The sequence below is a fragment of the Heptranchias perlo genome, unplaced genomic scaffold (genome assembly GCF_035084215.1).
Source record: "Heptranchias perlo isolate sHepPer1 unplaced genomic scaffold, sHepPer1.hap1 HAP1_SCAFFOLD_335, whole genome shotgun sequence".
Classification (NCBI taxonomy): Eukaryota; Metazoa; Chordata; class Chondrichthyes; order Hexanchiformes; family Hexanchidae; genus Heptranchias; species Heptranchias perlo.
Genome location: NW_027139347.1, coordinates 29,167 through 42,190, shown reverse-complemented (window position 1 = coordinate 42,190; position 13,024 = coordinate 29,167). Strand labels below are relative to the sequence as shown.

Sequence of the window (13,024 nt, the reverse complement as noted above, 5' to 3'; positions counted from 1 at the left end):
TACCCTCAGTAACCTCAATCTTTCTGCAGCACTTTATTCCTCTGTGTCTTACACTGTGTGTGAAAATGGACGCCTGACTTTCCATCTCACTCCCAACTGCCCCTTGTCCAAGGCCTGGTCCCTGATGGTTTCATCGATCTCCGTTATCACCAATTTGCTGATTCCCTGAATCCCCGTGAGTTAACGCCAGGATACAAGGAAGTTGCTCGATCACAAACTGGACCCATTGTCACTTCTGAGGCTGCCGGATATTCTCATTCCCTGCGACCAACAGATTTGAATGTTGCACCGTGTGTCGGGGATCAGACAATGTCGGCCTTTAAAATGTGGGAGCTTGTTGTGTTCGTTAAAGGATGGTCACAGAATGAGAACAATAGACTCTTCATATCAGAGGCTCAGATAAGATCTCCAAAAGGCCACAGATGCACATTGAGCAACACATGCAAACAAGAGTGAGGAGAGAGAGAGAGAGAGAGAGAGAGCTGGGAGAGTGTTTGAGTAACCAGGACACGGGACATTGTGAGGCCCCTGACCAGATGTCAATGTCCCAGACACTGACTGCTGCTCACCCACTAACATTGGGACAGTAAAGGGACTGCGATGGTCCCTGGATTTAAATTTAAAGTCAAGCATCACCGAGGGTGAGTTTATCGAAGGGTTAGTGTAATCTGTACACCTGAGGGAGTTACTGATAGACCATTGGCCCAATACTGACAGGTAACTGATATGGGACGGATTTATCCCACCCACATCAGGGAGAAATCCCACCCACATCAGGGAGAAATCCCACCCACATCAGGGAGAAATCCCACCCACATCAGGGAGAAATCCCACCCACATCAGGGAGACATCCCACCCATATCCGGGAGAAATCCCACCCATATCCGGGAGAAATCCCACCCATATCCGGGAGAAATCCCACCCACATCCGGGAGAAATCCCACCCATATCAGAGAGAAATCCCACCCATATCCGGGAGAAATCCCACCCATATCCGGGAGAAATCCCACCCACATCCGGGAGAAATCCCACCCATATCAGAGAGAAATCCCACCCACATCAGAGAGAAATCCCACCCACATCAGAGAGAAATCCCACCCATATCAGAGAGAAATCCCACCCATATCAGAGAGAAATCCCACCCATATCAGGGAGAAATCCGACTCATATCAGGGAGAAATCCCACCCATATCAGAGAGAAATCCCACCCACATCAGGGAGAAATCCCACCCATATCAGGGAGAAATCCGACTCATATCAGGGAGAAATCCCACCCATATCAGAGAGAAATCCCACCCATATCAGAGAGAAATCCCACCCATATCAGGGAGAAATCCCACCCATATCAGAGAGAAATCCCACCCACATCAGAGAGAAATCCCACCCATATCAGAGAGAAATCCCACCCATATCAGAGAGAAATCCCACCCATATCAGGGAGAAATCCGACTCATATCAGAGAGAAATCCCACCCATATCAGGGAGAAATCCGACTCATATCAGAGAGAAATCCCACCCATATCAGAGAGAAATCCCACCCATATCAGGGAGAAATCCCACCCATATCAGAGAGAAATCCCACCCATATCAGAGAGAAATCCCACCCATATCAGGGAGAAATCCCACCCATATCAGAGAGAAATCCCACCCATATCAGAGAGAAATCCCACCCATATCAGAGAGAAATCCCACCCATATCAGGGAGAAATCCCACCCGTATCAGGGAGAAATCCCACCCACATCAGAGAGAAATCCCACCCAGATCAGAGAGAAATCCCACCCGTATCAGGGAGAAATCCCACCCACATCAGAGAGAAATCCCACCCACATCAGAGAGAAATCCCACCCACATCAGAGAGAAATCCCACCCACATCAGAGAGAAATCCCACCCATATCAGAGAGAAATCCCACCCACATCAGAGAGAAATCCCACCCGCATCAGGGAGAAATCCCACCCGTATCAGAGAGAAATCCCACCCGTATCAGAGAGAAATCCCACCCATATCAGGGAGAAATCCCACCCGTGTCAGGGAGAAATCCCACCCGTGTCAGGGAGAAATCCCACCCGTATCAGAGAGAAATCCCACCCGTATCAGGGAGAAATCCCACCCGTATCAGAGAGAAATCCCACCCGTATCAGGGAGAAATCCCACCCGTGTCAGGGAGAAATCCCACCCATATCAGGGAGAAATCCCACCCGTATCAGGGAGAAATCCCACCCGTGTCAGGGAGAAATCCCACCCATATCAGGGAGAAATCCCACCCGTATCAGAGAGAAATCCCACCCATATCAGGGAGAAATCCCACCCGTGTCAGGGAGAAATCCCACCCGTGTCAGGGAGAAATCCCACCCGTATCAGAGAGAAATCCCACCCGTATCAGGGAGAAATCCCACCCGTATCAGAGAGAAATCCCACCCGTATCAGGGAGAAATCCCACCCGTGTCAGGGAGAAATCCCACCCCTATCAGGGAGAAATCCCACCCCTATCAGGGAGAAATCCCACCCCTATCAGGGAGAAATCCCACCCATATCAGGGAGAAATCCCACCCCTATCAGGGAGAAATCCCACCCGTATCAGAGAGAAATCCCACCCGTATCAGGGAGAAATCCCACCCGTGTCAGGGAGAAATCCCACCCATATCAGGGAGAAATCCCACCCGTGTCAGGGAGAAATCCCACCCCTATCAGGGAGAAATCCCACCCCTATCAGGGAGAAATCCCACCCCTATCAGGGAGAAATCCCACCCATATCAGGGAGAAATCCCACCCCTATCAGGGAGAAATCCCACCCCTATCAGGGAGAAATCCCACCCGTATCAGGGAGAAATCCCACCCGTATCAGGGAGAAATCCCACCCATATCAGAGAGAAATCCCACCTGCGGGAGGAGATCCACAAGGACAGGCTGGTGAGCGGAGAGTCCGAGCTGAGCGAACAGCCGGCCGCCCGCCCCCACCTCAAGGGGGAGAGGGAGGGGGGAGAGAGAGGGAGGGGGGGGGGGAGGGGGAGGGGGAGGGGGGGGGGGGAGGGGGAGGGGGAGGGGGGGAGGGGGAGGGGGGGAGGGGGGGGAGGGGGGGGGGGAGTGACCTTGTTCCCCATTCAGTCCGACCATGTCTGATTTGTATTTCACTCCATTTCCCCCCTTGGTTCCATTCCCTTTAATCCCCTCACCCAACAAAAATCCATCAATCTCAGTTTTGAAATTTTCAATTGACCCCCGGCCTCCCCCTTTTCCGGGGAGAGAGTTCCAGATTCCCACTCCCCTTTGTGTGAAGAAATGCTTCCTGACATCACCCCTGAACGGCCGGGCTCTAATTTTAAGATTATTCCCCCTTGTTCTGGACTCCCCCCACCAGAGGAAATAGTTTCTCTCTATCGACCCCATCAAATCCTTTAATCATCTTAAACCCCTCGATTCGATCACCCCTTAATCTTCTACACTCGAGGGAATACAAGCCTCGTCTCTGCAACCTGTCCTCGTAATTTAACCCTTTTAGCCCCGGTGTTATTCTGGTGAATCTGCACTGCACCCCCTCCGAGGCCGATATATCCTTCCTGAGGGGACGGTGCCCAGAACTGGACGCAGTGTCTCCAGATGGGGTCTGACCAGAGCTCTGTCCAGCTGTAATATAACTTCCACCTCTTTGTATTCCAGCCCTCGAGATAAAGGCCAACGTTCCATTATCCTTTTTAATGATCTTTTTGTACCTTTCCACCATTGGGAGGGTGGTGTGGGGAGGGAGCTGTGGGGGACAGTTCCGGGCTGGAGCCAGGGTGTAACCTCTCTGTTTCCCCTCCCCCAGGTGACGGACTCCTCCGGCCACATCCTGTACTCTAAGGAGGAGGCGACTAAGGGCAAATTCGCCTTCACCACTGACGACTACGACATGTTCGAGATCTGCTTCGAGAGCCGCCTGCCCCCGGGTGAGTGAGTCCGAGGGGGGGGATCCTGGGGTACGGGGAGGGCTCGGGCAGAAATAATAATAAAAGTGAAAATAGCTCACTGATAAGAAAAAGGGATGAGAACAAAGTCCAGGTCACAAATAGTGTCACAGGTAATATAAATACTTCAGGTTCATCAAAAAATACAGGAAATAATAAAATAACTGATTAAAAAATAATACAGCAGTGATGAAAAACAAGTGTGATATATTTAAGAAGTGAGAAAAACAGCATCAGAACCTACGAATTAAGAGCAGGACTCGGCCATTCGGCCCCTCTGCCATTTGATAAGATCAAGGCTGATCTGATTGTGACCTCAACCCTACTTTCCCATCTACCAACTATAACCTTTGACTCCCCTGTTAATCAGGAATCTATCTAACTCAGCCTTAAAAAGATTCACTGACCCGGCCTCCACCGCTCTCTGGGGAAGGGAGTTCCACAGACTCACCACCCTCTGAGAGAAAAAGTTTCTCCTCATCTCCGTCTTAAATGGGAGACCATTTATTTTTAAACTGTGGTCCCCGAGTTCTAGTCTCTCCCACAAGGGGAAACATCCTCTCAGCATCTACCCCTTCTAGTCTCCTCAGGATCTTATCTGTTTCAATAAGATCACCTCTCATTCTTCTAAACTCCAGTGTGTCCAGGCCCAACTTGTCCAACCTTTCCTCATAAGATAACCCCCTCATCCCAGGAATCAGTCGAGTGAACCTTCTCTGAACCGCCTCCAAAGCAATTATGTCCTTCCTTAAATAAGGAGACCAAAACTGCACACAGTATATTCGAGATGTGGTCCAGTAGGTCTGTTGCCCAAATAAGAGTTCTCTCCACAAGTGCAGATAGCATAAGGAATAAAACAAGTGAATCAGACAGTTAAAACAAGTATAAAAGGACTGTTCGCAACATAGCTGCCAGACTGGGCCTGCGGCAGGTGATGAGCAAACCAACACGAGGGAAAAACCTACTTGACTTTGCCCTCACCAATCCACCTGTCACAGATGCATCTGTCCATGACAGTATTGGTAGGAGTGACCACCGCACAGTCCTCGTGGAGACGAAGTCCCGTCTTCGCACTGAGGACACCATCCAACGTGTTGTGTGGCACTACCACCGTGCTAAATGGGATCGATTCAGAACAGATCTAGCAGCTCAAAACTGGGCATCCATGAGGCGCTGTGGGCCATCAGCAGCAGCAGAATTGTATTCCAGCACAATCTGTAACCTCATGGCCCGACATTTTCCTCACTCCACCATTACCAACAAGCCAGGGGATCAACCCTGGTTCAATGAGGAGTGTATAAGAGCATGCCAGGAGCACCACCAGACATAGCTAAAAATGAGGTGCCAACCTGGTGAAGCTACAACTCAGGACTACATGCATGGTAAACAGCGGAACCAACATGCTATAGACAGAGCTAAGTGATTCCACAACCAACGGATCAGATCAAAGCTCTGCAGTCCTGCTACATCCAGTCGTGAATGGTGGTGGACAATTAAACAACTAACGGGAGGAGGAGGCTCTGTAAACATCCCCATCCTCAATGATGGCGGAGTCCAGCACGTGAGTGCAAAAGACCAGGCTGAAGCGTTTGCAGCCATCTTCAGCCAGAAGTGCCGAGTGGATGATCCATCTCGGCCTCCTCCCGGTATCCCCCACAGAAGCCAGGGGGTTCAGGGACCCGTGTGGGAGTACGTAGTCCCCGTGGGTTTGGGGGTTCTGGGGCCTGTGTGGGAGTGCGGAGTCCCCGTGGGTTTGGGGGTTCAGAGGCCCCTGTGGGAGTGCGGAGTCCCCGTGGGTTTGGGGGTTCAGAGGCCCCTGTGGGAGTGCGGAGTCCCCGTGGGTTTGGGGGTTCAGGGGCCGTGTGGGAGTGCGGAGTCCCCATGGGTTTGGGGGTTCGGGGGCCCGTGTGGGAGTGCGGAGTCCCCGTGGGTTTGGGGGTTCAGGGGCCCCTGTGGGAGTGCGGAGTCCCCGTGGGTTTGGGGGTTCGGGGGCCCGTGTGGGAGTGCGGAGTCCCCGTGGGTTTGGGGGTTCGGGGGCCCGTGTGGGAGTGCGGAGTCCCCGTGGGTTTGGGGGTTCAGGGGCCCCTGTGGGAGTGCGGAGTCCCCGTGGGTTTGGGGGTTCAGGGGCCGTGTGGGAGTGCGGAGTCCCCATGGGTTTGGGGGTTCAGGGACCCGTGTGGGAGTACGGAGTCCCCGTGGGTTTGGGGGTTCAGGGGCCCGTGTGGGAGTGCGGAGTCCCCGTGGGTTTGGGGGTTCAGGGTCCCGTGTGGGAGTGCGGAGTCCCCGTGGGTTTGGGGGTTCAGGGGCCCGTGTGGGAGTACGTAGTCCCCGTGGGTTTGGGGGTTCAGGGGCCCCTGTGGGAGTACGTAGTCCCCGTGGGTTTGGGGGTTCAGGGGCCCCTGTGGGAGTGCGCAGTTCCATGACCATGGAGCAGTAATGTCGGCGGGGGCGCGGGTCCCACACGGGGTGTCGGCGGGGGCCGGTCCTAAGCTCGGTGTTTTCTTGTTCTCAGGCCATTTTCGAGTTCCTGACCAGCTGATTATTCTGAACACCAAACATGGAGTTGAAGCCAAGAACTATGAGGATGTGAGTGTCCGTGCTTTATATCCCCTTCCCTGCGGTAATGTAGAATCTACAGCAGAGAAACAGGCCATTCGGCCCAGTGGCTTCATGCTGGTGTTTATCCTCCACACGAGCCTCCTCCCACTCTGCCCCCATATCCCTCGATTCCTTTCTCCCTCATATACGCATCAAGCCTCCCCTTAAATACTATTCGCCTCAATCACTCTGTTTCGCAGCGAGTTCCACATTCTCACCGCTCTCTGTAAAGAAATTCCTCCTGAATTCTTTACTTGATCTTTTCGTGCCTCTCTTATATTTCGGCCCCCTTGTTCTGGTCTCCCCCACTAGTGGAAGCAGTTTCTCCACATTCACCAATCCTAATTTTGAATATCTCTATCGGGTCTCCTTTTAGTCTTTTACAGAGAAAAGAGCCCCAGCCTGCTCAATCTATCGTGACGGGCACGTCCGCATCCACTCAATTCCTGTAACGTCCTTGTAAATCCTTCCCGCACTGCCTCCAGTGCTTCAATATCCTTTCTGTAGTGTGGGTCTCTCAAGTCAACAATGGATTTACTACATCTTTGTCCGATCTTACAGGCCGTCTCTCTCTCTCTCTCTCCCTGCCCAGATCGCCAAGGCGGAGAAGCTGAAGCCACTTGAGGTGGAGCTGCGACGATTGGAGGATCTGTCAGAGTCGATCGTCAATGACTTTGCCGACATGAAGCAGCGAGAGGAAGAGATGAGGGACACCAATGGTAGGAGCACCCAGCACAGGCTTCAGTCTGCAACACCCGCCCCTTCTCCACTTACTGCTCTCGGTCTCGGGGACCCTGTCTCGTTCCTCGGTCAGCGTCACTCACCCCTCCGAGTCAGAAGTTTGTGGGTTTTAGCTCCCTCCACCTCCCGGGACATAAGCCCCTCTCCCCTTCTCTCCCCCATAGCACGAGCCTCAGCTTCATACGGTTATCCAGTCGTCCTGTGAAAGATGCAGTGGGCTCTGCTTCAGGCACTTTGTGGCAAAGCATCCCTTGCCCCAACTGCCCTCCACTCGCCCTCGGAGTAAAGAGGGGTGGTCCAGGGCTTGGGTACCAGGGGCCAGGAGTTAAAAGGACTGCAGGACTGATCCCCAGTGTCAAAGGGACTTAGTTTTTTAAAAAACGTACATTTATATAGCCCCTTCCACGACCTCGGGATGTCCCAAAGGACTTTATAGCCAATAATGTACTATTTTGAAGTGTAGTCACTGTTGCAATTTAGGAAACGGGCAGCCAATTTGCGCACAGCAAGATCCCACAAACAGCGTTGTGATAATGACCAGATAATCTGTGTTTTAGTGGCATTGGTTGAGGGATAAATATTGGCCAGAACACCCAGGGGAGAATTCTGCTCTTCTCCCATTAGTGGCCGTGGGATCTTTTACGTCCACCTGAGAGGGGCAGGCAGGGACTCAGTTTAACGTCTCATCCGAAAGACGGCACCTCAGACAGTGCGGCACTCCCTCAGTACTGCACTGGGAGTGTCGGCCTGGATTAGGTGCTCGAGTCTCTGGAGTGGGGCTCGAACCCACCACCTTCTGACAAGGGGGCCTTGTGGAGGCAGATAAGATTCTGCATATTTTCATTCCAAGTTTGACTGCAGGATAAGGGAACGTGTGTACAAACTGGGGCGAGTGTGGGCAGGATGGAACACCCGGAGGGGAGGCTCTCAGTAGGGTAGCAGAGGGAAAACACAGAGTCCTTTCATGGGCCGTTAGATGGGGTGCTCCATGGGCTGGAGGCCTCCACTCATCTAAACCAGGGAGTTGGAGTCAGAGGGCTGGGACCTTTCTACACCAGAGGGCAGAGTTGTGGAATAAGTTTTTGGGGAAGGACGGTATAAACGGGGTCCAGAGACAGAAGGGATCATTTGAAGCCCCTGGGATTAAAGGGACAGTGGCTGCATGGTTACAAAATTGGCTAAGGGACAGAGAGTAGTGGTGAACGGTTGTTTTTCAGACTGGAGGGAAATATACAGTGGTGTTCCCCAGGGGTCAGTATTAGGACCACTGCTCTTTTTGATATATATTAATGACTTGCACTTGGGTATTCAGGGTATAATTTCAAACTTTGCAGATGACACGAAACTCGGAAATGTAGTAAACAATGTGGAGGATAGTAACAGACTTCAGGAGGACATAGACTGGTGGAATGGGCAGACACATGGCAGATGAAATTTAATGCAGAGAAGTGGGAAGTGATACATTTTGGCAGGAAGAATGAGGAGAGGCAATATAAACTAAATGGTACAATTTTAAAGGGAATGCAGGAACAGAGAGACCTGGGGAGTGCACAGACACAAATCCTTGAAGGATCCTGGGCTTTATTAATAGAGGCATCGAATACGAAAGCAAGGAAGTTATACTAAACCTTTCTAAAACACTGGTTAGGCCTCAGCTGGAGTATTGTGTCCAATTCTGGGTGCCACACTTTAGGAAGGATGTCAAAGCCTTGGAGAGGGTGCAGAGGAGATTTACTAGAATGGTACCAGGGATGAGGGACTTCAGTTATGCGGAGAGACTGGGATTATTCTCTTTTGAGCAGAGAAGGTTACGGGGAGATTTAATAGAGGTGTTCAAAATTATGAAGAGTTTTAATAGATTAAATAAGGAGAAACTATTTCCAGTGGCAGAAGGGTCGGCAACCAGAGGACACAGATTTAAGGTAATTGGCAAAAGAACCAGATGGCGATGAGGGTTTTATTTTACGCAGCGAGTTATGATCTGGAATGCGCTGCCTGAAAGGGCGGTGGAAGCAGATTTAATAATAACTTTCAAAAGGGAATTGGATAAACACTGAAAGGAAACATTTGCAGGGCTGTGGGGAAAGGGCAGGGGAGTGGGACTAATTGGACAGCTCTTTCAAAGAGCCAGCACAGGCATGATGGGCCGAGAGGCCTCCTGCGCTGTAAGATTCTTGGTGGTGGGATTGACCTGTTCGAAAGGGACAGGCATCACTCTGGGGTCACTGGGACATCCTGGGGTCACTGCGGGATCACTGGGGACAGTCTGTCGGCCTCTTGCCGCCATCTGACAAGATGGCGGCAGCTGCCATTTTTTCCAAGATGGTGGCCGCGCTTGCCGCCATTTTGTCCAAGCTGGCTTCATTTATTATATAAATAATTGAAAAGTTTAAAATGTAATATAAATAACTCAATAGTTTAATTCATTAAATAAGTAATGAATTGCTTATTTTGTTATATCAATAATTAAATTGTTTTCAAGTGTTTAATTTATTATATGAATACTTCAAATGTTTCATTTATTATAAAGAGAATTCAATAGTTTAAATTATTCAATTGATTAATTTATTATATAAATAACCAAGAGTTTAATTTATTGTATAAAAAATTCAATAGCTAAATTTATTATGTAAATAATTCAATTGTTCAATATATTATAAATAATTCAAGTGTTTAATTTTTTATGTAAATTATTGAATTGTTTAATTTATTCTATGAATAATTAAATTGATTAATATATTGGATAAATAATTCAGTAGTTTAATTATATAATAATTCAAGTGTATAATTTAATATATAAATAGTTCCGTTTAATTTATTGTATAAATAATTCAATTGGTGAATTTATTATACAAATAAACAAGTGTTTAATTTATTAATGAAGCATTCAAGTGTATAATTTATTACATAAATAGTTTATTTGTTTAATTTATTATTTAAATAATTCAACTGTTTCATTTATTATATAAATAATTCAATAGTTTAATTCATTATATAAATAATCAATTGTTTAATTTCTTACATAACTACGTCAGTTGTTAAATTAAACTATTGAATTATTTTCATAAATTAAGCATCTAAATAATTCAATTGATGAAATTATTATACAAATAATTCAAGTGTTAAATTTATTCTGTGAAGAAACAATTGTTTAATTTATTATATAAATAATTCAGGTGTTTAATTTATTATATAAAAAAATCAATTGTTTAATTTATTATATAAATAACCAATTGTTTAGTTTATTATATAAAGAGGTCAAGTGTTTAAATTATATAATTAATTCACAGGTTTAACTTATCATACAAAGATTCAAGTGTTTATTTAATCATATTAATAATCCATTATTTAATTTATTGTATGAAGAATTTCAAAACATTATTTATTGTATAAATAATCAATTGTTTAATTTATTATATAAATAATTCAAAGGTTTAATTCATTACACATAATCAACTGTTGACTTTATTATATAAAGAAGTCTCGTGTTTAATTTATTATATAAATAATTCAACTAAATATTGAATTCTTTATGTAATAAATTAAACGAAGGAATATTTATATAATGAATCAAACTATTGAATTATTTCTATGATAAATTAAACACTAATTGTTTATGTAATAAATTAAACAATTGATTATTTAATGAATTGAACGATTGAATTATTTATATAATAAATTAAACACTTGAATTATCTGCTTCCAATGTCTTTGTTTTTCGGTCTGATATTAAGATCATCAATGGCGGCTGCATCACCCAGCATGCAGCGCGGTTCAGATTGTGCCCTATCCGAATCAGTGGAGCCCAGTGCGCAGGCGCAGTAGTGACTCATGATCGGTCAGTGTGTCCTGAGCATGCGCGGCCAGTCGAGGCTGCGGGAGGAGCGCGTTCGGTGCAGGTCAGAGGATCGGAGCAAGAGGCTCAATAAACCCCGGGGCCCGGGTCCGGGCTCAGGCCCAGGCTCAGGCTTTACAAACCCCGAGTGCGGCCCCAGACCCGAATATAAAACAGTGAACATTATCCCCCCCTCACTACCCGCCGGGAAATGAAGGGGAAATGGGGATCGGTCAGGGAGCGTCTGTAAATGAAGGAGAAATGGGGATCGGTCAGGGAGCGTCTGTAAATGAAGGGGAAATGGTGATCGGTCAGGGAGCGTCTGTAAATGAAGGAGAAATGGTGATCGGTCAGGGAGCGTCTGGAAATGAAGGAGAAAGGGTGATCGGTCAGGGAGCGTCTGTAAATGAAGGGGAAATGGTGATCGGTCAGGGAGCGTCTGTAAATGAAGGAGAAATGGTGATCGGTCAGGGAGCGTCTGTAAATGAAGGGGAAATGGTGATCGGTCAGGGAGCGTCTGTAAATGAAGGAGAAATGGTGATCGGTCAGGGAGCGTCTGTAAATGAAGGAGAAATGGTGATCGGTCAGGGAGCGTCTGTAAATGAAGGAGAAATGGTGATCGGTCAGGCAGCGTCTGCAAAATGAAGGAGAAATGGTGATCGGTCAGGGAGCGTCTGTAAATGAAGGAGAAATGGTGATTGGTCGGGGGGCGTCTGCAAATGAAGGAGAAATGGTGATCGGTCGAGGGGCGTCTGTAAATGAAGGAGAAATGGTGATCGGTCAGGGAGCGTCTGTAAATGAAGGAGAAATGGTGATCAGTCAGGGAACGTCTGTAAATGAAGGGGAAATGGTGATCGGTCAGGGAGCGTCTGTAAATGAAGGAGAAATGGTGATCAGTCAGGGAACGTCTGTAAATGAAGGGGAAATGGTGATCTCTATATCTTCAGTCATCCAGGGAGCTCCAGCTTTGGATGCTGTTCCTTTCCTCCTCGTGGGAATCTGTCTACTCTGTACCCAAACCAACTCCTCCTTGAAGGCCTCCCACTATTCAATTACTGTTCTGCCTGCCAATTTTTGATTCCAATCCACCTGGACAAGATCCCTTTTTAACTCACTGGAATTAGCCCTCCTCCAGTTAAGAATTTTCACATTTGACTGTCCCCTGTCCTTTTCCATAACTGTTCTGAACCTAATGAGATTATGATCACTGCTGCCCCACTGAAAGATGCTCCACCTGCCCCACTTCATTCTCCACACCGAGCCCACTGCTGTACTCACACTCTCACACTCACACTCTCTCACACTCACACTCTCTCACACTCTTTCACACACTCACACTCTCTCACACCCTTTCACTTATGGTTTAGGGCCACTGAAAGATGATGCGATGGATTTGGATTTCAGCACAGGGAGGAGGGAGATTGTGTGGGACGGGGATTTACAGCTTTGAGTAATGAGAGAGGAAATAGTGTTCCATAGAAAGTAGAGCTATCTGATCTGAATTTCTATCCTGTAATTACAGTGATAACTTTTATAAACTCCTTTTACAGGGGAGGATTTACAGAGGGAAACTCAAACCAAAGATCACGTCAAGATCTGACAGAGTCACTCGATTCATCAGGACTTGAATATCATCGGCCTTTGAATGTGGAAGGAGAAATGTTTGTCTGTTCTGTCTGTGGGAGAAGATTTCAAACATCAGTGTGAGTGGAAAAGCACGGAGACACACACACCCGAGTGAGAGTGTTCCAGTGCACTGACTGTGGAAAGAGCTTTAACCAGTTACACAGCCAGAAAAAACATCGCACCGTTCACAGCGGGGAGAAACCGTACACGTGTTCTGTGTGTGGACGAGGCTTCAACTGATCATCAACCTGGAGACACACAAGGACACCCGGACCACGGA

At 47.7% G+C, this 13,024-nt stretch overlaps 1 long non-coding RNA gene across 1 annotated transcript; it reads left to right on the top strand.

Moving 5' to 3' along the window:
* Nucleotides 1–2,879: 2,879 nt before the first annotated feature.
* LOC137311402 (uncharacterized) lies at nt 2,880–7,550 on the top strand. The gene is made up of 3 exons (XR_010960343.1): nt 2,880–2,910; nt 3,806–3,926; nt 7,135–7,550. It is a non-coding gene; the product is annotated as an uncharacterized lncRNA (long non-coding RNA).
* Nucleotides 7,551–13,024: the final 5,474 nt, after the last annotated feature.